Source organism: Sphaerodactylus townsendi, linkage group LG04 (assembly GCF_021028975.2).
Source record: "Sphaerodactylus townsendi isolate TG3544 linkage group LG04, MPM_Stown_v2.3, whole genome shotgun sequence".
NCBI lineage: Eukaryota > Metazoa > Chordata > Lepidosauria > Squamata > Sphaerodactylidae > Sphaerodactylus > Sphaerodactylus townsendi.
Genome location: NC_059428.1, coordinates 59,085,278 through 59,107,198, shown reverse-complemented (window position 1 = coordinate 59,107,198; position 21,921 = coordinate 59,085,278). Strand labels below are relative to the sequence as shown.

Below are 21,921 nucleotides of genomic sequence, written 5' to 3'. Positions count from 1 at the left end.
TGCTAAGTAAACTTTCATAGAATTTCCCAATTTTAATTAAATTTGACCAATTTCTAAACAGATGTGCCTAAGATGCTACCTAAAAACACAGGATAAAAATAATACCTATAACTATTTTTTCTCATATTTCTACACAGCCTCCCAGAAAATCTTTAAAGCTTCTTAGTCATTAATGTTTCATACTCATTATTATTTTTCATTTTGTTTATGCATGAAAAAAGTATTCAATCCATCTAAATATTTACTTTAGAAATGGCCAAGGAAGGCAATTTGTATACACATACAAACATACTACACCTGTGTACACACATACACACAAAGCTTACTGTGATAGTTGAAACTATGCATCTATAATGGAGAATATCATCACTCATTAATGGGGAGTCAAAGTTTTAAACTGTGGCAATATTGCACTACATAAAAGAAAGAAACATTGTATATTTCTAGAAAAACGAAACACTTAATTCTAGTATGTGCTTCCTGAAGATTATTTCTGGAATTAAAACTCAGATTTTAAATGACAAAATAAGCCTGCCAACTTGAACTGTGCTATGAAATTTTAAAAACCAGATGATACTGTAAGTTGATAGTTCATAGTACTGAAACTTGTTGAAGTTTCAAAAAGAGCTGTCAAGGTCACATACACCCCTGTCATCTTTCAAAGCACATCTTCATTATCCATGTAACAATGCAGTCCTAAGCAGAGTGATAACTTGTATCAATGTGCTGAAGTCAATGGTCTTAGAAGGGTGTAAATCTGCCTTGCCATAGACGGTAAACTAACTGAAGTATTAAAGCAACTCAAGAAACATAATCAGATACAAGCCAGCGAATGACTAAAACTGGTCTAGAAAATCAGCTTCTTGCAACAATGCCTGGAAATTCACACTCACTACATGCTTGATTACCATGCATCCAAAATGGTTTAAAGTAGTTGACATCATTCAAGTACAAGAAGGGTTTATAAAACAAACTACAAACAAAAAGAAAGCTTTCCCAACAGGCAAGAGCACTTCATTTAAGCAAGTATTCACTAGCTTTACCTACTTAAATTAAGTTTACCAAGGTAAACCAGGATTGGGTAGACATATAGCGAGAAGAATTTTCCAAGCACCCTAACTGCAGTCTCAAGTAGCCATAAACTCATTGTTCTCACAAAACTACACAGATGGTGTTGATGACATCTTATGCTGTGCCGCACTGAAAACCAAATTGAATTGTCTAGAACTAACTTTTTCATCAAAATGCAAGCAAGTTTGAACAGGCATTTAATACCTGAAACTCTGTAGCAACAAGACACAATTGCAACATACCCTCTCAATCAATTCCAAGTCTTGTTGGATAATTCTGAACACACACAAACAGTGCGGTCAGAAAAGAACAAAGACTTTATCTGCTGTTAGTAGTATAACACAGTCTTTCAGATGTGTTATTCATGTTCATTTGGTTCCAGTAGTTTCCTTGGCAGAAGAAGAAAACCAACATGATAGCTCTGAACAGCATATTAAATATTAGATGAAAAATCCCATCCACAGCTGTAATCCAAATGGTTGTTATGTGGGTGTATATACAGAAGGGTTGTCCATTCCCTCTGCCGGCACAGGTTTTTACCTTTATTTTAAGCTGCCCTGAGCCTGGCTTCAGCTGGGAATGGGCAAGGTATAAATATAACAATTACAACAGCAACAACTGGAACTCCGAAAAAGGAAACTGAATCACTGATTTTAGCTGCTCAAGAGCAGGCAATTAGGACAAATATGATCAAGACAAGAACTGAAATTCCTCAGATGATGCAAAGTGCAGTTTGTGCAAGAAGCTGATGAAACTGTAGGTCATGTACTCAGCTGCTGCCAAAAGATCTTCCAGACTGAGTACAAACAGAAGCACAACTCAGTGGCCAAGGTGATCAACTGGAATTTATGCAAGAATTACAACATGGGAACAGATAAAACTGGTGGGAACATTGTCCAGAGAAAGTAACGGAAAATGAGAAGGTCAAGATCCTGTGGGATGTTTGAATCCAAACGAACAAAGTGTTGGCATTTAATACACCAGACATCACAGTGACAGAGGAAAAGAAAGTGACCCTCATCGACATAGCAGTACCTGGTGACAGCAGGGTCATTGAAAAAGAACATGAGAAGGTCACTAAATACCACGATTTGAAAATTGGGCTTCAATGTTTATGGCACAAACCAGCTAAGGTTGTCCCAGTGTTAATCAGAACTCTGGGTGCCATCCAGAAAACACTAGGGCAGCACTTGAAACATCTTCAAATTGACAAAATTAACAACTGTCAGATTCAGAAGACACCCCTGCTGGGATCTAAACAAATACTACGCCAATACATTACAACTTCCTAGGCCTCTGGGTGAGGCTTGAATTGTAATGAAAGGCCAACAACCAGCTAAAGAACTGGCAGCTGTGAAATCAATAAGAACAACAACAATAATAATGCAAAATGGTGAAATGGATGAATGGCTAACAACTGGGAAGACATACTTGATTCAGAAAGATCCAGCCAAAGGAACAACACCTGGAAACTACATGCCAATAACATGTTTGCCCATGATGCTCAAACTGTTCACTGGCATAATATCAGATAACGTCATGGACTACTTAGAAGCAAATAACATCCTGCTGGTGGAGCAAAAAGGGAACAAAAGAAGGAGCAGGATTACAAAAGATCAACTCAATTCAATTAAATTTAACCTTTAATGGCATATAAAATTGCATATACAAAACAAAAGATCAACTCCTGACAGATAAAATGATAATGGAGAACTGCAAGAATCGAAGAACGAATTTGCATATGGTCTGGATCGATTACAAGAAGGCATTTGACTCACTGCCCCACAATTGGATCAGGAAATACTTGGAAACAATTGGCAGCAGCAAAAACATTCAAGTATTCTCTGAAAAAGCAGTGAGACAGTGGAAAACTGAACTGACAATAGTACTGTCGATTACATCTGTGGAATGACTGCTTTTGAAACACTGTACAATTCTGGGAATGTCATCTGCAAAAAAGATCATTGCAGGTGTGGGAAAGTGCAGAAAGGGACAACAAAAATTAACCTAGGGTTGGAACAATTTTCCTTTGAGAAAAGGTTAAACAGTTTGAAGTTTCCAACTACAAATCAGGACCAACTGTTCACTACTACATTATAGAACGACCTGTACAACCCAGACTTCTGTGGATCAATTTTTAATCTTATTCTGGATAACAAGAGTTACTTGATAGATAGGCAGTGAAATACTACCCATGTTTACTATATGCTATGCTCTTAAGGAATTTGTTGTTTTTAATTCTCTTCAAAAGACTATTCTGTCCTTTTGATGAGATGTGATACTGATCTAATCAAAGATTTGACCCAATGAACAGTCATTACAGTATCAGTATCTTCCTTTTGTCTTTATGGGCAAAGGGAAAGGGAAGCCAATAAGTGATCTGAAGACAGATTTGCCGTAGTCTAGCAGCAGACACACCAAATTATTGTAGTGGCTATCTAAAGTTATAGGAGGCAAGTATTTGTTCAATGCTACCATTTTGACATGGCATGTCTTCTTTTTAATTAACTTGGAGAATTCACTGACATGATGATATACAAACAAAAGCTTATATGATAACCCACTTCTGTGTATAGGTGGAAGAGGAAGAAGAGGAGGATTAAGCCCCATTTTTCTCAACCATAAAGAGTCTCAAAGTAGCTTACAAACTCCTTTCCTTCCTCTCCCATCAACAGACAACTTGTGAAGTGGTGGGGGTGGGTGGGTGAGAAATTTCTGAAAATCTGCGACTAGCCCAAGGTCATCCAGCAGGCTTCATGTGTAAAAGTGGAAAAAAACAAATCTGGTTCACCAGATTAGAGTATGCTGATCATGTGGAGGATCTGGTTTTCCATGTTCTCTCCACAAAATCTGGTTCTCCGCATGCTCTTACCCATTACACTGTAAGTTATCACAATCAACAAAAACTATACAATTTTCTAAAATGGAAGATGAAAAATATTCCAGGTCCTTCAAATTCTATATAGATAATATTTTGTTCAGCAGTACACCCAAAACAACATGTTTGCTACTGAAAGGGAAAAATCCCCCTGAAAAAAACCCGTTATCCTTTGCAATGTTGAACATAGTGCTTTGACAAAGCAGAATTTATAGTACTCTCTACAGTTGCACCCATCATTTTGTAGGCTCTGTGCTGCCACAGAAAATAAAATGGTGGGCACAACTGTAGAAAAGCTTGATGTGAAATCATGATTCTTGCAAACACTGCTATCATCCTCAGCAGATTCTGGCTATTCAAAATGCAATGAATAATACTACCTTGACTGTTTTGTTGATGTGAAGTTTTTACCTTATAATTTTAACTGTATTTATACTGTATGTTCCGTATGTCAATAAAGGCTTATTGATATTGATTGACTGTTTTGTTGTTGATGCTGATGAAGAAACAGTTCCATGCCATGCCATAAGAGTGCTTGTCTGACTATTGACTTTTAGAACAAAGTTTGTGTGTGTACTGAACAACAGGACAACTGTATTTCCTCATTCATTAACATCTGGCTATTTCCCACAGTTCTCGTCTATTCATATTTATACAACAATACCATAGCAAATAACTACTTACAGATAGAATATATGATATACAGAACACATACTTTGTCTGACCATCTAGAAAACTCTCAGAGGGTTTTCTTTTACTATTACAGTACTTGAGTGATGTACATGAGTCACTGGCCCTTTCACAGTCTCCTCTATTTTCACAAGCTAACACATTGTTTGGAGGCAAAATTGATTAATCTATGGGAAACTTCTATCATATATCATAGAATCATAGAATTGGAAGAGACCCGAAGGGCCATCAAGTCCAATCTCCTGCAATGCAGGAACACATAATTAAAGCATTCCTGACAGATGGCCATCCAGCCTCTGTTTAAAAACCTCCAAAAGAGACTCCACCACACTCCGAGGTAGTGCATTCCACTGTCAAACAGCCCTTACTATCAGAAAGTTTTTCCTGATGTTTAGGTGGAATCTCTTTTCCTTCACAGTGAACCCATTACTCCTGGTCAGAGGCATAGCTAGGCCATACTGCACCTGGTGCATTTTCTGCCTCGCATCCTCCCCCACTTACCTTAGTTCAGCTTGAAAGTGCAGGCTGGGAAAAGTGGCCTGTTCACTTGAGGCTGAAGATGGCCTGGTGGCCTTTTAAAACCGACCAATCCAATATCACATCATGGATGGATGGATTAACAAGCAGCTGCAAAACACATACCACACTAAGGTGGATTCCACGCAGGCCCCTACAGCAGCTTTCCACTGGCATATATGATGCCAGTGGAGCCCCGGGGCCATTCACACGCTGAGGTGTGAGCAACCGCAGAGCGGCTGCGGCCCGCACGGAAGTGCATCCATTTTCTTTCCCCACACTTACCTTCTCTCCCTGTAGAGCTCTGCAGGGACAGGGAGGCATGTCCATTCTACCCTCTGATCCCCAGGGGTCTAAGAGCAGAGGGGGCATGCCTCCCTGTCTTTGCGGAGCTCCACAGGGAGAGAAGGTAAGTGTGGGGGGAAATGGGGGCACTGAAAAGGGGCACCTCCAACCAGTGCCATTTGCATGGCACCGGCTGGGAAATGCTGTTTTCTCAAAAGCCTCACTCAATGCAGAGGCAGCAGCCATGTGAACAGCACCCCTGGAAAGGTGTTTTTCCCGGCTCAGGGGTGCTGTTTTTGGCCCATGCAGACTCCGACTAAGGTAAGGTGACCAGATGGTCACCTTTGTGAACCGGGACGGGCGGGTAGGCGGGCGGCAAATTGTTTTAAGGTGGGACTGTCCCACCAAAAGCAGGATGTCTGGTCAGCCTAGCCTAAGGCAGAGCCAATTTAAATAATTGTTTTTTGTATGCACAAGGAATTGAGGACAACTCTGCCCACCAGAAGTGCCACATTCCATGTGAAATAAGACAGGAATAACTGTGCCCTGTACCACATTCAGCAGGAAACTGCATTGTTAGAAAATAATCCACTGATCATTCTTCATTGCAGGTGTTTTAGAATGTGCTCAAGTCATCAGGAAGTGAAAGGAGTCAATGGCTGGAAAGTCTTGGTTTCAAGGAAAACCCTTTGTAATAGTTTGTAATTTCCTATGCTCTGAATGGTTCCTTTCTTTTGAAAACTTTGCAGCCTTAATTTTTTTTACCTGAATCCAGATCATTTATGAAAAATGAAGTGTTTCCCCTGTATAAAGTATTTTTTAAGGATCATTTCCAAGTACTCTCCACCAGTACTTCTCTCCTGTACAGCGGGAGAAAAGTAAACTGGAATGCTTGAAACATTCCAATTTACTTCCTCCACCATGAAAACTATTAATTTCCTTTGCTTCTTGACAGTTAACTATTTTCCCAGTCAGATTACTTAATTTTTGCAACAGTACTTTTGATAACAAGAATTTTTACTTCAACTGGCTGTTGTGGGTTTTCCGGGCTGTGCAGCCGTGGTCTGGTAGATTTACCAGACCACAGCCACACAGCCCGAAAAACCCACAACAGCCAGTTGAATTCAGTCGTGAAAGCCTTCGACAATACATTTTACTTCACTTATTTTCAGAATTATTTAAATCTGGGTTTGGAGATTTTTAAAAGAACTCCCCCCCCCCCCACAACTTACAGCTGTATTCCCAGACTAGTGCTTTATTATATTAATGACTCATAGTATTCACTTATTTCCTTAATCGGTGTTAAAACTTCCTTCCATAACTACAACAGTGCATATATGATTTGCGTAAAGAAGATAAACATTAACTATGAAACAGGTGGTGCAATTTAAACACAAGGAGATAACCAATTGGGGGGAAAGTGCTAAATGTTTAAAATAATAGTAAAATGAACAAAAGCCAATAACAGGTAAAAGGATATTAAAATGTTACAACTAAAACAGATTTGGATTTTTTAAAAAGTATTTAGACTCAGAGAATTCAAACCCCTTGAATGTAAGTGAACCTTAGTAGATGTAACATTTATGCACTTGTGGTCTGCCTCGCATTAAGCACACATTCCCTTCAGGTTTAAAGATTGATTATGCACTCATTTTGGCTTCTTTGGAAGTCACTGTGCTCTCAGATCACAGAGGTTTGATACTGGCCAAAGTGTAACTTTTCCTTCCCATTGCAGGGTAGGCAACAGGAAGACAAAGGAAATTGCGCCTCCTACAGATTTTCCTGCTCCTATTTGCCTTCACCCATCCACATAACAGCTCTTCCAGCCAGGATCAAAAGGACTGTTTTTTACTCATGCTGCAGGCCTAGCAATAATGTAATAGACCCATGAAATTGACCTAAGCCAGCACCTTCCTCACCCCCCCCCCAAAAAAGTGGCAGGCAGCCTCCCCAGACAGAGGAAATGAAAAGGAAGTGGCAGTGATCAAAATGGTTGATTGGATTAGTGTGGCTGGGGACACTTTGCAGCAGGACACTTCCCTTGCATACAGAAAACCATGAAGCAAACAGCCGCATGGCAAGAAGAAAGTGCACAAAAGGCCTCTCCCTTCATCACAGCTGCCATCAAATCATGACTACCTTCCTCCCCTTGCCATCTTTCCTCTGATCATAGTTTCCTCCCCATATTTCAGCAGTGCTGCAAATAGAATGTCATAGCTTTTGTCGGTTCCTAAATGACTAAAATAAACTAACCTAAAATAAACTAACCTAAAATGAAAGAATCCGCAGTGTAGCAGGATCCTCTTGAATTGTTGAAGCAGATTAATTCTGTTGTACTTGACTTAATCAACTGCTGTCTCCAGTTGGGGGTGAGTATTCTGTTAGGTTCAATTCCTGCTGGTGCCTTTAACAATTCTACAGGTAATAATATGGCTGTCTCTTGCTGTATGATGCAAGGGAGAAGAAAACAGCTCAACACAGAGGCTTCAGAGTGAAACCAGTAGACAGAGGAAGCAGTAATATGATAATCAGAGATGCGCTCCAAGTTCTCCCTTTATTCTCAGGAACTCATCAGTTTTTAAGTAAGTTCTTACTTACATTGTTGTTTCTATAGTCATCTACAATGTCTCTTGCCCCAACAGAAAAGCCACTTAAGTTAGCAGAACTCCCATTAGGATGGAAAACTTTTTTTTGCATGAGGCAATATAATGCTCAGTGTTTTCATCTGGATATTGTAACAATGATGGTTTTGATTTTGTTGTGGAATTTGAGTAAATGCTATTTGCACTTCCTTTTTCATGTTATCCGCACTTGGAAACACTGCACAGATGGTATAAGAAGTGAAAACTGATGTCCAAATGTAACTGATCCTGTCAACAATGGCATAATTTTAACTGAATTGTTGTATCATTTTACATCACATTTGGTTAATTAAGTCAGAAGAGACCAAATGCACTAAGGCAATTTTATGTTTATATCAAGAGGAAGAATCTAGACAGGCGTCAATGCAAAGTTGTTGAAGGTGACATATACCATATGCAATCCTGCCATGGCTTATCAACAAATATTGTATGTACTTTTCTCAGCTGATATTTTGTCTAGATCTGCAACTCAAGTTTAAGCAGCTATATATCCAAGGAATAATTTAAGAGTTAAATTATGAGGGATTATGGAACTAAACCTTGCTTCTAATGTCTTCCTATTTTTCATGCTTCTGGAAGACACATAGGCTAGATATATGTGTTATATACAGTGGTATAAAAACTGCTGGGAATCTATGTATTGGATCATATTTTCCCAGATTCAAACTTTGGTAGCATAAGTTAAAAAATATTTTAATAATACTGAAAATGTCTTAAACCAGTGTGGTTAGAGTGTCAGACTAATATCTGGAAGACACAAGTTTGAATCCATAGAAGTTAGTTGGGTGACTTTGAGCCAGTAAAATGGAGGAAAGGAGAATGGTGTAAACTGTTTTGTGTCTCTATTGGAGAGAAAGGTGTGGTATGAATGAATTAAATCAATACTAAATAGTTTAAAACATTTTCAATATTTTTAAAATCTATCTGCTCTTTTCTGTTTGGTTTGTTGTGTGTGTGTGTGTGTGTGTGTTTGTGTTGTGCCTTCAAGTCTCTTCCGACTCATGGCAACCCTGTGAATTAATGCCCACCAAAAAGTCCAATTGTTACAGCCTTGCTCAGGCCTTGCAAACTGAGGGCTGTGGATTCCTCTATAGAGTCAACCCAACTCATGTTGGGTTTTCCTCTTTCCCTGCTGCCTTCACCCTTTCCTAGCATTATTACCTTTTCCAGTAATAATGTAAATTAATCATTTCCAGTCTGTGGGCACAAATACCAAACACTTATCTCATGTCCACTATTCACATGAAGGAACCAGTGTTCAGACATTAACAACCACGCATACTTTTTACAAAATAAAATGAATAAGGAAATACCAAATGGAGTTTAATTTAAAAATATATGTTATATTCTGAAGAATGTTTTCTAGTTGGGTTACAATTTCCTCTCAACAAGGCCAGAGGTTTAAAGGTATCTTTGGTCCTGTACAGAAAGGCTGTTTCCTCACAGCCCAACAACAGCGCCCTAGGGATGGTAAAAACACCATCCCTGGGGTGCTGTTTGCATAGCTGGCACTGCTGCATCATAGCAGCGTCGTGCTTGTGCCCCCCAAGTGGCACAAAGACACTGATTTTGAACCTCACTTGGGGAATAAGGTTTTTCAAAAGAGGTGTCTTTCCGCCGGCGCAGTACAAACTGCACCAGCGTGAGGGTGCCGCTTTGGGCCCCTCCGTGAGTTCCATTTACTCACCTTCAACCCCCGCAGGTCGGAGGGCATCATGGCCGTGTCCCTCTAGCTGTCCAGAGCTGTGCAGGGAAGAAAGGTGAGTAAACACAATGAACCCAGAGGCGGCTCTGTGTGGAGCCACCTCTGCGGTTCATTGCAGCTTTGGGGCCATCCCTGAGCCTCCACCAGAATAATTAATGTTGGTGGAGAGTCATTTCTGCCAAAATGCATAAACTGCCAAAGGATCCTTGATTTTTAATCCCATGAATACCTTTAGAATCCTGACAACAAGATGATGTGTTCAACACACAAAATGACTGCCACAGGAGGCAGAGCCTCACACACCCAGAGGAAGTCCAAGTGCAGGGCAGTAGTGGTGAAATAAAAAAATACACTGGGAAATAAGAGTAAAAGTAAAAGACACATTGCAGTTTTATTTTAACTTGCTCAACCAATCAGATCCACAATGACTAATCAGAAGTTGTACTGGCGAGAGCCGTACCTAGTCCCATCTACTTTCTAAAAACAGTTGGTGGGTACCAGCAGATACCATGACATTCACAGGAACCCTTCTGGGTACCTCTGCTATACAGTTTAAAGCAAGTTTTGACTGCGGATCAGTTCATGTATGGAAATTGTTAATAATCACAGACAACTGATCTTCCTTTGATTTTGTCCCATACTCCCACCTTCACAGCTCTTCTGTGGTGTTCCTCACCTTTTGCATGATATAGATAGCCTATTTCAATATATTGAAAAGTTGCATGTTTTAAACAAAACTCATTCTTAAATCATAGACCAATAAATTAGAACTAGATTTGTGCTGCTACCTACTGCTCAGCGTACCTTTTCTGTCCATCTAGCTAACATACAAAATCCTTTAATGTGTTCTTCCTGCTTCTTTGTCCTGTGATTCTTTGGTATATTTTTTTAAGTCCCACCAAAAAAACCCAAATTGATTCTGGCATCTGTGCTGTGAAGGGATAATGCCTTCTAGATTCTTTTAAAAAAACCAACAAATGGTATGGACAAAAATAAATATACTCAGAAGAGCAGTACTTCTGGATCAGATGAAAGGTCCATCTAATACAAATTTCAATTGTAGGTATACAAATTTAATCTCCAAACTATTTTAAATAAACTGAAAAAGTTATTCATGTTGTTCATTTGTATGACAAAAACTAATTGGAAGTCCCAAATGAACAATTGCCATTAGTTAATTATCCTGGAATATGACAATTTGAAGAGTGCAAAGAGATCAGAGAAGAGGAGGGTATCCTTGCTTCTCTTCCTTACATCTTTTGGTTTCCCTGTATTGCTACATCAGGCTTGTATTGGCACAGGAAAAAAAGGTAGACAAGCAGCCGGCTGTCATTTATTACCAGGCACTTGAAACAGTGTCCTGCCACTGGTGATTCTTTTCCTACCTACCTGTCCACATACCAACTGACTGGGTGGCACTATGATAAATAGGTACAGCTCCAAAAGCAGTAAGACGGAACAGATGGTAATGGCCTCTGCTTTTGAAACCAAAAGGAAAGAAAGTGAACTTACAATATAGTGACAAAATTTTTAGCTCTTAACATTTGGGTCCTTTTATCTAATGGGACTCGCCGCTCCCTCCCTCTTGGGGGAGGATTTAAAATTAGGGTTTCTTGAACGCCTCTTATTATCTTACTGCTGTTTTTAAAGGTTTTAACTATATTTATTTGTATTGAGATTTATGTTGTACACCGCCCAGAGACCCTCGGGGATGGGGCGGTATAAAAGTTTAAATAATAAATAAATAAATAAATAAAATGCAAATCTGTGGAACTTCTGAAAACAAAGGAAAAAACAAACACATTTTTTATTGTGCTGTGCTTATTACTTTGCTTTTTGGAAGCTCATAATCAGAACATGGTTGACAGGACTTCCATGTTCATTGCTCTCCTGATACATAACTTCAGAGGCAGTCTCTCCATTATCAATGCTAATAGCCATTTAAAAAATCTATACACCATGAATTTGTCAAATTCATCTTTACAGTCACTCAGGCCACTGATTGTTTTACATTTGTGGTAGTGAACTGGGTTAGGTTACTGTAGGAAGAAATTCCTCCCTTTGTTTCTCTTGAATCTACTGCTCTATATGGTTGGAAATATAACCTACTTCCTACCGCAGCTGTGCTTAGTTTCTGATAATTTATCTTATTATTTCTTTTAAACAGTTCTGAATTTTGTCATCAAACTTTCTAAAAGCACATGAATAGTCAACCTTAAGAGTGATCTCAAACTTATTGCCTTAACTGACACGTTGATCAGAAGATTTCTTTCAAAGAACTATGAAGTACTATTGAAGTGTTGAAACTTCTCCCTTATGTTGTTCCTGTAGAGAATCCCCAAACCTTTGGAGTAGTATTTTGGATACTATTTGGGGTGCAGTAAAAAGGGAAAAATCATGCTTCTACTCAAGGGATCATGCTTCTACTCAAAGGATCCCACCCAATGTGTGACTTTTCTCATTTAGCAAATTTCAGTACATGACAAAATTTGGCTGTTTATTTGTCCTCTACCTCTATTATTTTTATGTTTAATTCCAAATGAAGAATAAAAAGATAGACTCATTGGATCTGATCAATATTATGCCATCATATACAAATATACTATTAGCATATCATCTAGTTGCTTCAGTAGCACTTCATAAGCCGCATCTGCTGACTCATGTTCTGTTAGTGGTCTACTGTTCTGTTAGTGGTCTACTAAGACTCCCAGATCCCTTGTGCATGTAATAGTGTCAAGCCAGGTGTCACCCATCCTATATCTGTGCATTTCATTTTTTCTGCCAAAGTGTAGGATCTTACATTTATATCTGTTGAAATTCATTTTGTTTGTTTTGGCCCAGCTCTCTAATCTGTCCGGGTCATTTTGAATTCTGACTCTGTCCTCTGGGGTATTAGCTACCCTCCTATTTTGGTGTCATCTGCAAATTTGATTAGCATGCCCTCTATTCCATCATCCAAGACATTGATAAAAATATTGAATAGCACTGGGCCCAGGACAGAACCCTGTGGCACCCCACTAGTCACTTCTCTCCAGGATAAAGATGAGCCATTGATGAGCACCCTTTGAGTTCAGTAAATCAACCAATTAGAAATCCATCTAAAAGTAGCATTGTCAAGTCCACAACTAGCTTACTTGAAAGAATATTTTGGGGCACCTTGTCAAAAGCTTTACTAAAATCAGGGTATCTTATGTCCACAGTATTCCCTTCGTCTACCAAGAAGCTCATCTGGTGAGCACACAAGAGAGGGCCTTCTTGGTGGAAGCCCTAAGATTATGGAACAATCTGACCAAGGTGACGCTTTTGGCCCTCTGACTTTTGATCTTCAGGAGGAAGTTGAAGAAACCTTCTCAGCACATTTTTCTTTACTTTTTTGTGGCAGATAAAGAAAACCAACAATATAATTCTTCAGTAATTTGAATTATCTCAGAAACTGCATAGGTCAGAGTCATTGTTAGATATGAATTAATTATAAAATAGCCAGACATGTTTGCCTGAACAAAGTTATGAATTTCATGTGTATAAAGTGCCATCAAGTTACAGCTGACCTATGGCGACCATTACGATTTTCAAGCCAATAGTCTAACAGGGGTAGTTTGCCATTGCCTTCCTCTACATAACATTTGCAGAGGTAGGCAAATGTTTGACTCCTAGAATTCTCTGTTTGACTCCCATCCATATATTAATCAAGCTTCCAAGATCTGATGAGATTTGGATAGCCTGACCCATTCAGATCCAAACACTGAAAATATTATCATGTTTCAAATGTAAAGTTTATATCCATGTAATCCTTTAGCTGGGAAATGCCATGTGAAATTGAACAAAGTAATAAAATAAAAGTAATACTAATATCCAAACAAAGCATGTGGCTACTGGGAGGAGGGACAACAGGGAAGATCTCCAATCATTCACAACTACTGGTGTATGAAACCATCCCAATGAACATCCAAGGAAGTTTATTTATTAAAGTAAAATTGCAGAAATCTCTACGATAAAAACTTCCAAATGTAAGTTATGGATCCATTGCATTAGCATATCACACCATGCTTTAAACATTGGCTGGATAACATGCTATAATGTTTCTGGGATACCATATTATATAGGAGAAGTCTTGCTGTATTTCAATTTCAGCTACAATAATTTTTGGTTTCTTTATTTCCACTAGATGGCAGTCACTTCAACTTAAAAACCAATGGCAGCCACATGTGAAGCAAACAATGGTATTCTTTGTTTTTCACACTGAAATTAGAACATTTTTTATTTTTAACCTTCATTTAAAAAAACTAGATTAGCTAATATAGATCAAGCTACACAATTTTAGGTTTTTATGCTGCATCGTAACAAGTTATATTTCTCAATGAATTCATGGTAGCATTTTACCATAGTGATGGATTTATCACCACAGATGCATATCTAAAAATCCTAAAACGTCTACCATGCAAAAATTTTAAACTTTAAATTTGAATTTTAAATTTTACAGAGCAACCCTAAGGATTACACCATTTTAAGTCCATTGACTTCAATGAACATAGAAGTGTGAACTCTGCTTAGAGCTACACTGTTAAACAGAACTTGAATACTATCATGATATCTAATATTGGTAAATCTGAAACTATAACAACAAGCAAGGCAAGCCCAAAGTTGTTATTAAAATACTATTCATTCTAGCTTCTTGAAAATTATGCTGTGTTTTGATTAGTACTATAATTATTATATATGAAAAGCGAAAAGAAAGAAGAGTCGATTCTGAATAAACTTAGCCCCAACCAGACTGCCAAAACTGATGACCTATGCCTCAGTCTGCAAACCATCTCTGTGATTGGTTGTGGTGTGTTTTCCGGGTTGTGTGGCCGTGGTCTGGTGGATCTTGTTCCTAACGTTTCGCCTGCATTTGTGGCTGGCATTTTCAGAGGTGTATCACAGAGGGAAGTCTGTTACACAAAGTAACCTTCTGAATTGTCCAGAATTTGAAAACTCTGAAATTTTGGACAATTCTGAAGGTTACCTTGTCAGACTGCACAGGGGAGGCCGTTGAAATTCACAAACACCAAGACAACTTCAACAGGAAAGAAGAGACTCTGAGAATTAACAAAGCTTGGCTACCAGCACTTAAAAAACCAAAAGCAAACCCCAAGGGCATGCTAAATTCATGAACAATGGACTCCACTCAGGATTTGATTCACCAATACTACTGCTGCTGCAGGGCATGAAAATGTGAATCACTCCCTCGACTGATAAGCCCCACCCGCAATACAGTACTATCAACCACATCTTTGCATAACAAGTTCCACCCCAACACTTACTGATTGGTTCCCCTCCCTGGGACAGGGACAATATATACCCCAAATATTCCCTTCTCTCTGGACACAGTGTGTAACAGACTTCCCTCTGTGATACACCTCTGAAGATGCCAGCCACAGATGCAGGCGAAACGTTAGGAACAAGATCCACCAGACCATGGTAACACAGCCTGAAAAACCCACCAGAACCAATTGAATCCGGCCATGAAAACCTTCGACAATACATCTCTGTGATTCATCACAAAAATTACTAAGGTCTATTCCAAGACTGCTTGGTTTCATACACCAGTAGTTGTGAATGATTGGAGATCTTCCCTGTTGTCCCTCCTCCCAGTAACCACATCCAGTCCTGGGAAAGTTGACTCACATGGAGCAATTAGGTCAGTGGGATGAGAAGGGGAAGGGAACAATGGTACATTCCACACAGCACAAAAAATACTTCTGTGGGACGTTCTGTGGGACGTTTTTTAAACAAAAAACTAAGTTGGTCCACAGAGAGCACATCAACCTAATGCTTTTCAATAGGTGGCAGACCTGTCTTCTGAGTGGCTAAGATTCTCTTACATGTGTCTGCATAGCTACGAAGGTAGCTCCTCAAAAAAAAATCGTAAAAGGAAAACTATATATTTCTTGAAATGGCAAGAGCAGCTGAGTACAATTGTGTACTTTGTAAGCTGAAAAGGTGCCCACGATCAGAGCCTGCAGAGCAAATATCCTGGAGCAAGCTTCAGCAAATGGGGGCAAGGACAATCCCTTCAATTGCACACAAAATGTCAGGCACAAGCTGAGGGTGAAACTGACCAGATTGCAAACTGTAGGGGTGGGAAACATAAGATGCCTCCTGAGCTCCGCATTCCACAGAGCCAGGCAGGAGACCTCTTCCAGGCAGCTTAGGGAGAAAAGATGCATTTTGAAGTGTTTTTTTTTTTCTTTAATAAAAGACATCTTGATCAGAAACAAGACATCTTAAAGATATCTTGGGAAAAAGGCTGTGCAGAGTGCCTTCCCAGGATGCCTTTTTCATGTCCTCAGGATGTCTTATTTCAGCTGTGTGGAATGAACCATAGAATCATAGAGTTGGAAGAGACCACAAGGGCCATCAAGTCCAACCCCCTGCAATTCAGGAACACACAATCAAAGCACTCTCGACATATACTCATCCAGCCTCTGTTTAAAAACCTCCAAAGAAGGAGACTCCACCACTCTCTGAGGCAGTGAATGCCACTGTCGAACAGCCCTAACGGTCAGGAAGTTCTTCCTAATGTTTAGGTGGAATCTCTTTTCCTTCACCTTGAATCCATTACTCCGTGTCCTAGTTTCTGAGGAAGCAGAAAACAAGCTTGCTCCCTCTTTGACATGATATCCCTTCAAATATTTAAACATGGCTATCATGTCACCTCTTAACCTACGCTTCTCCAGACTAAACATCCCCAGCTCCCTAAGCCTCTCTTCATAGAGCATGGACTCCAGACCCTTTACCATTTTGGTTGCCCTCCTCTGGACCCACTCCAGCCAGTCAATATCCATCTGCGGTGCCCAGAACTGTACACAATATTTCAGGTGAGGTCTAACCAATGCAGAATAGAGAGGTACAATTACATCCCTCGATCTTGACATTATACTCCTATTGATACAACCCAGAATCGCATTGGCTTTCTTGACCGCTGCATCACACTGCTGACTCATATTTACTTTATGGTCTACTAAGACTCCCAGATCCCTTTTGTATATTTAGTTTATGGTCTACTAAGACTCCCAGATCCCTATATCTGTGCTCTTCCTGTAGTCAGCAGAACTCTACTGATGGAAAAAGAAGAAGAGTTTGGATTTATATCCCGCCTTTCTTTCCTGTAAGGAGACTCAACATGGCTTACAAGCTCTTCTCCTTCCCTCTCTGTACAAAAGACATCTTGTGAGGTAGGTGGAACTGAGAGAGTTCCAATGAACTGAGACTAGCCCAAAGTCACCCAGCAGGAATGTAGGAGTGCAGAAATACATCTGGTTCACCAGATAAGCCTCTGCCACTCAAGTGGAGGAGTGGGGAATCAAACCCAGTTCTCCATATTAGAATCCACCTGCTCTTACCACTACACCATGCTGGGATTGAATTTCACTCTCTTCACACACCACTCCATGAATCAGCTATTAAAACATGAAGATTATATAGTTAGCTGGATCCAACTTCTGTCTAGCAGCCAACCACTACTGTGTTCCCTGGATACATCTAAAGCCAAACCCAACCACCAGAATTGATTCAACAGCTGTCAGGTTTACCAAAAACATCAGAAGCAGTAAGAGACTATTTTCAGTTAGCATACTCAGGATCGCAGAAGTTAAGGGTCTGATTAAGGTCATCTTGCATGGAAGAATGGTGGAATTACAAATGAAGGATTATATGCTTACCTTCAGTTTCTGAAAAGAACCTTTTAAAATGTCTTCCAGATAACCAGACATCTAAAGAAGTGAGATGAATCAAGGTAAGCACAGAATTAATAACTACACTTCAACTAATATATATAAATAATAATTCAGTTTGCCTTTGTATAAAGTAACATATGAGCTGTTGCAATCCTTTATGCACTTATTTCGAAGTAATGTCCTTGAGCTCACTCTGCATATGCTTGTAGCAACAAGACCTAGGTGTCTGGAGTTCAAGGAAAAAAGTAGAAATTGGTCTGTTATAGATCAAGGAGTAGGAAACTCCAACAGGTGGGTTGAGGAAGCTGCAGTTGAACTGTCAATTTCACCCACTGTCCCCAACCTGTGCTGCACCAAGACTTGAGAAACCTGCAACCCATAAAGCCGTGGCTCCAAAAGTCAGCCCATCATATGATGGGTGGGGCATGCAGGTCTGCAAGTGGCAAATGTCCCTTTACAAAACTCAGATTTAAAGGAGCAGGCTGTAGAGCTTCTTTGCAATCATCAACTTTATCTCAGCAAAGATCTACTTTGCATCTCAAGTTTGCAGGTTATATTTTCTGTGAGCTAATCCCTGATCTGGACAGCTTAGGCTAGTCTGATCTGATCAGATCTAGGAAGCTAAAAAGGATTGGACCCTGTTAATATTTTGAAAGGAGATCACTAAGGAATACCAGGCTCATGATGCAGAAGCAGGCAAACCATATCTGAATATCACTTGTCTTGAAAACCCCATGGGTCTCCTTAAATCAGGTGTGACTTGATGACAAAAAAGAGATGACTTATGTCTGCTGGAGGAGTGAGATCTCCTGCTCCTAGGAGCTATTGCCCTCTTGCATTCCTGTGGCCAGAGGGAGGAAAGAATTACTGTTGGGAACAGTGCAATGTCACTTCCAGAAAAGACCGAGTGTTTACATAAGTCCTCTCAAGAATCACTGAAAACTCTACGTTAGTACCATAAAGTTTTCAATGATTCCTCAAGATGCATGACATCACTCCCCTTCTGGGTTTTTCCTTCATGCCACCACCAATAGCATCCCCCCAACCCCTGCCCCCCAGATTCTTGCCATATTTGTCAAATGTGTTTGTCAAATAGATATTCTTCAAGTAGATGTTTAGTATTTAATTTACAAACAGAAAAGAGAAGAAAACACAATAATGTTAAATATAGGTCTGCTATAATGGATCCTTATGCACATGATATAATAGAGATGTAAATCAAAACTTTAACATGGCAGAGATGGATGCACTGTTGACAACTTATATTGGGTGAGGATGCAACATCTGATCTGCTGATCTGATGTGACTAAAGAGCGTTGAATATATTCAACAAATAGAATGTGACTTTCAGAAAATTTGCAATGAGTATATCTTTCATTTCCTTTTGTAGTTATATGTTCTTTTTGAGCCTTTTCATTCAACCCATTTTCACTGCAGATGATCCTAATTTTTTTGTTTATTCTTCCCCATGTATGCACAATTGACACACATATAAGATTCAAAATGTACTCATTTCACAGGAAACATTCAGTGTGATGAAACAGAAAATGGCACAATATAAACACTCACAGTATAAATTTATACCAGAAAGAAGCAAAAACAGAATGGGATTCCTTGAGTCACGAAATTCAGCAGCATCTGACTGAATGAAGAGGATTAAATTTAAAAGAAAAGAACAGAAGGAAGTGGCAGATGACAGGTGAATGAAAGGACTAGTGGGCAGATTAGGCAAGAGATGTGATGGCTAAAGAACGGAAAACAAAGTAGACAATGTTTAAGAAAACATGATGGTAAGAGCTAAGAAGAAAATCAAGCTGAATTGAAACCATTGGGTGAACATTTCAGTTTTCTAGTGCATTCTGTTCCTGATTTAAAAGTTACTGTCCTGAGACTAGAGAACTTCAAAAGCAGACTCCAATGTGATTTCTCTCTTCTATGGGGGCAAATAACTTGCACATCCTGCCATAATGTTCTTCTGTATTTACTTATCATGCACCAGATTTCATGTTAATTTTGTTTTTACTATTTCATTCTATACATACAGATCCTTCTTCTTTGACTCAAGGCAAATAGCTATGTAACAGCGAGTTGCCCTTGAGAAAGCATAGATTCCCCCCTCCCTCATAGGAAGCAATAAAGAATGGCTGGTAGCATCTTGTTCAGGGATCCATACAATTGGACCTCTTGGGGCCTTTAGTGGACAAGTAGCACTAGCTTCACTGCATTTTAGTGATATTTGGTTGAAAAACTTCATCCCGCTGCCCGTAAATATTCCCCGTAGAGAAAAATGAACGTGAATAATGTCAGAATCTCCATTTCAAAAACCTGATTCCGAATACTGAAGTCAGGTAAACCAAAATATAAATTATGCTGTCCATGAAATCCAGATCTGAATAATACCATTTTTTCTGGTTCATATCCCTAAGAATGTTATATCAATATAAAGTCGTACTCATGCTATTATATATTCATTAATAAACAAGAAGTCATAGGATGTCTCCGTGCTAGGATCAAACTAGACAAAATGAAACTCAAACATCTCTCAGTGTCTACTAAAGGAAAATTTCAAGTTCACATAGACTTGATTTCATTCAGAGCATGCAAGCTGTGGACGGGAACAACACCCTTCCAGTCTGCACAGTTTTCCCATGGGCAGCTGGTACTCATTGGTAATGATGGTACAGAGGGGAGGGGCAGGATGGAGGGAGTCCCTATATGTCCCTATTTCTTCCAATGTAATATTTAAAAAGATACACTGCAGTATAGTTCCTTACTACTTAATTGATCTCTACGAAGGTGCCAATCTGATGCAAATTTTTATTTTGATACTGTGTTTTCAATCACAGGAGAAAAAGCCAGCGCAGAAGAAAAATGCTGCCACATGCTTCCTCCCTTTCCTAAACCCCACTACTGAACATGACACACTAATTTGAAGAGTGAAATTTATGAAACAAAAAAAAATAAGCATCACACAACCCAGTTTGATCCAGAATTCACTAAAATTATTTCCCAATAATTCATTCCCATGTTGTAATAGGACACAAAGCAAGGAGGTCTTTGGCCGTATGTAGAAATGAAAGGTATTCCATCATCACTGTAACTAACAAAATATAATACTCAAAAACAGATTGTAATTCCAGAGGAGAGATTTTCAGGAGCCCCAGCATCTGTGCTTTCAGGAATTAATATTTTGCAGATGTTCTGCTGTTTCTTCAGTCCATTCTCTTTTTCTTCCCTACTATCTTACTGTGTTATCAACTGAAAATCAGGGATCAAATAGTAAATAAGATGACTCATTACTGCTAAGTCAATGAGAACTAACTATGTGGTGATGTCATATAAGGGTGAAGTCGCTAAGTGAAGGAAGGGCACATATTTTATTGTTTTGCTTTGTATCTATATAAAACGTGCATTCACTTTTCCTTCCATGCAATGGACACAAAATGGTTTACAATCTAAGTACACAGAATGAGATAAAGTACTCCATTGTAAAGGTGGTCAACCCAAAGCTCTCTTTCTTCACTACTGAAAACAAAACAATGCAGTAGGACAGGTATCATTAGGGCATTTCCCCACTCACAAGGAACCCCCCTATGCCGCGCACCCGGGTATCCCCACGAGGCAGAGTGCAGGGTCATCAAAAGGCGCTGTTTTCTCCAGCGCCAGGGATGCCGCGCGCTGAGGGGGCGCGACAGTGGCAGAGTCGGAGCGGCTGCGCTGTCGCTGCCCCTGTCGTGGGGAGTACAGGGGGACCCCACGCTACTTGAGGAGAGTAGCACGGGGCTTAAGGTAAGTGGGGAAAGGCCCTTAGTTGACTTCCCTTCAACAAATAGGAACAGATTCCTGACAATCCCTATGTTACTTTTTGATAAGCATGAAGTATCTTGTGATGTCAATTTTGTGATGGCTATTTCAAAAGGTTTACTGTGGGGGGGGGAGCCTATAATTATGCCAGATACCATTTCAGTATTAAAATCATGCATCGACATGTCAAATATTATCATCATCATCATCATCATCATCATCATCATCATCATCATCATCATCATCATCATTATTATTATTTATTAGATTTTTATACCGCCCTATCCCCGAGGGGCTCCGGGCGGTGTACAACAATAAACACAATATACCATAAAATGGCTAAATCTTTAAAAGCAGCGATAAAACAGTAAAAGCTAGATCCCATAAATACAATATAAAAATACTAGCATAAAAATAAAGAGCGTCCAGCAGCTCCATATTCAAAATCCTCTTCCCAAGAGGGAGGAATGGCAGGTCCCATTGAATGACAAATGGCCCAGATGTAAAGGGCCATGAAAGGGGGGGAGGGGGCACCATCAGTGGCCGGTTCTTCCAAAGGCCCGGCGGAACAGCTCCGTCTTACAGGCCCTGCGGAACTCACCAAGGTCCCGC

At 39.6% G+C, this 21,921-nt stretch overlaps 1 long non-coding RNA gene across 3 annotated transcripts in view; it reads right to left on the bottom strand.

Annotated features, from left to right (window-relative positions):
- The window catches only part of LOC125432102, a 296,614-nt gene that overhangs the window by 96,030 nt on the left and 178,663 nt on the right, over positions 1-21,921 (bottom strand). Inside the window, exon 4 of one of the 3 annotated variants that reach the window (XR_007244400.1) lies at positions 17,491-17,541. The exons of the other annotated variants lie outside the window; for them this stretch is intronic. This is a non-coding gene — a long non-coding RNA (uncharacterized LOC125432102). The remainder of the gene's footprint in view (positions 1-17,490; positions 17,542-21,921) is intronic. 3 annotated transcript variants of the gene reach the window in all.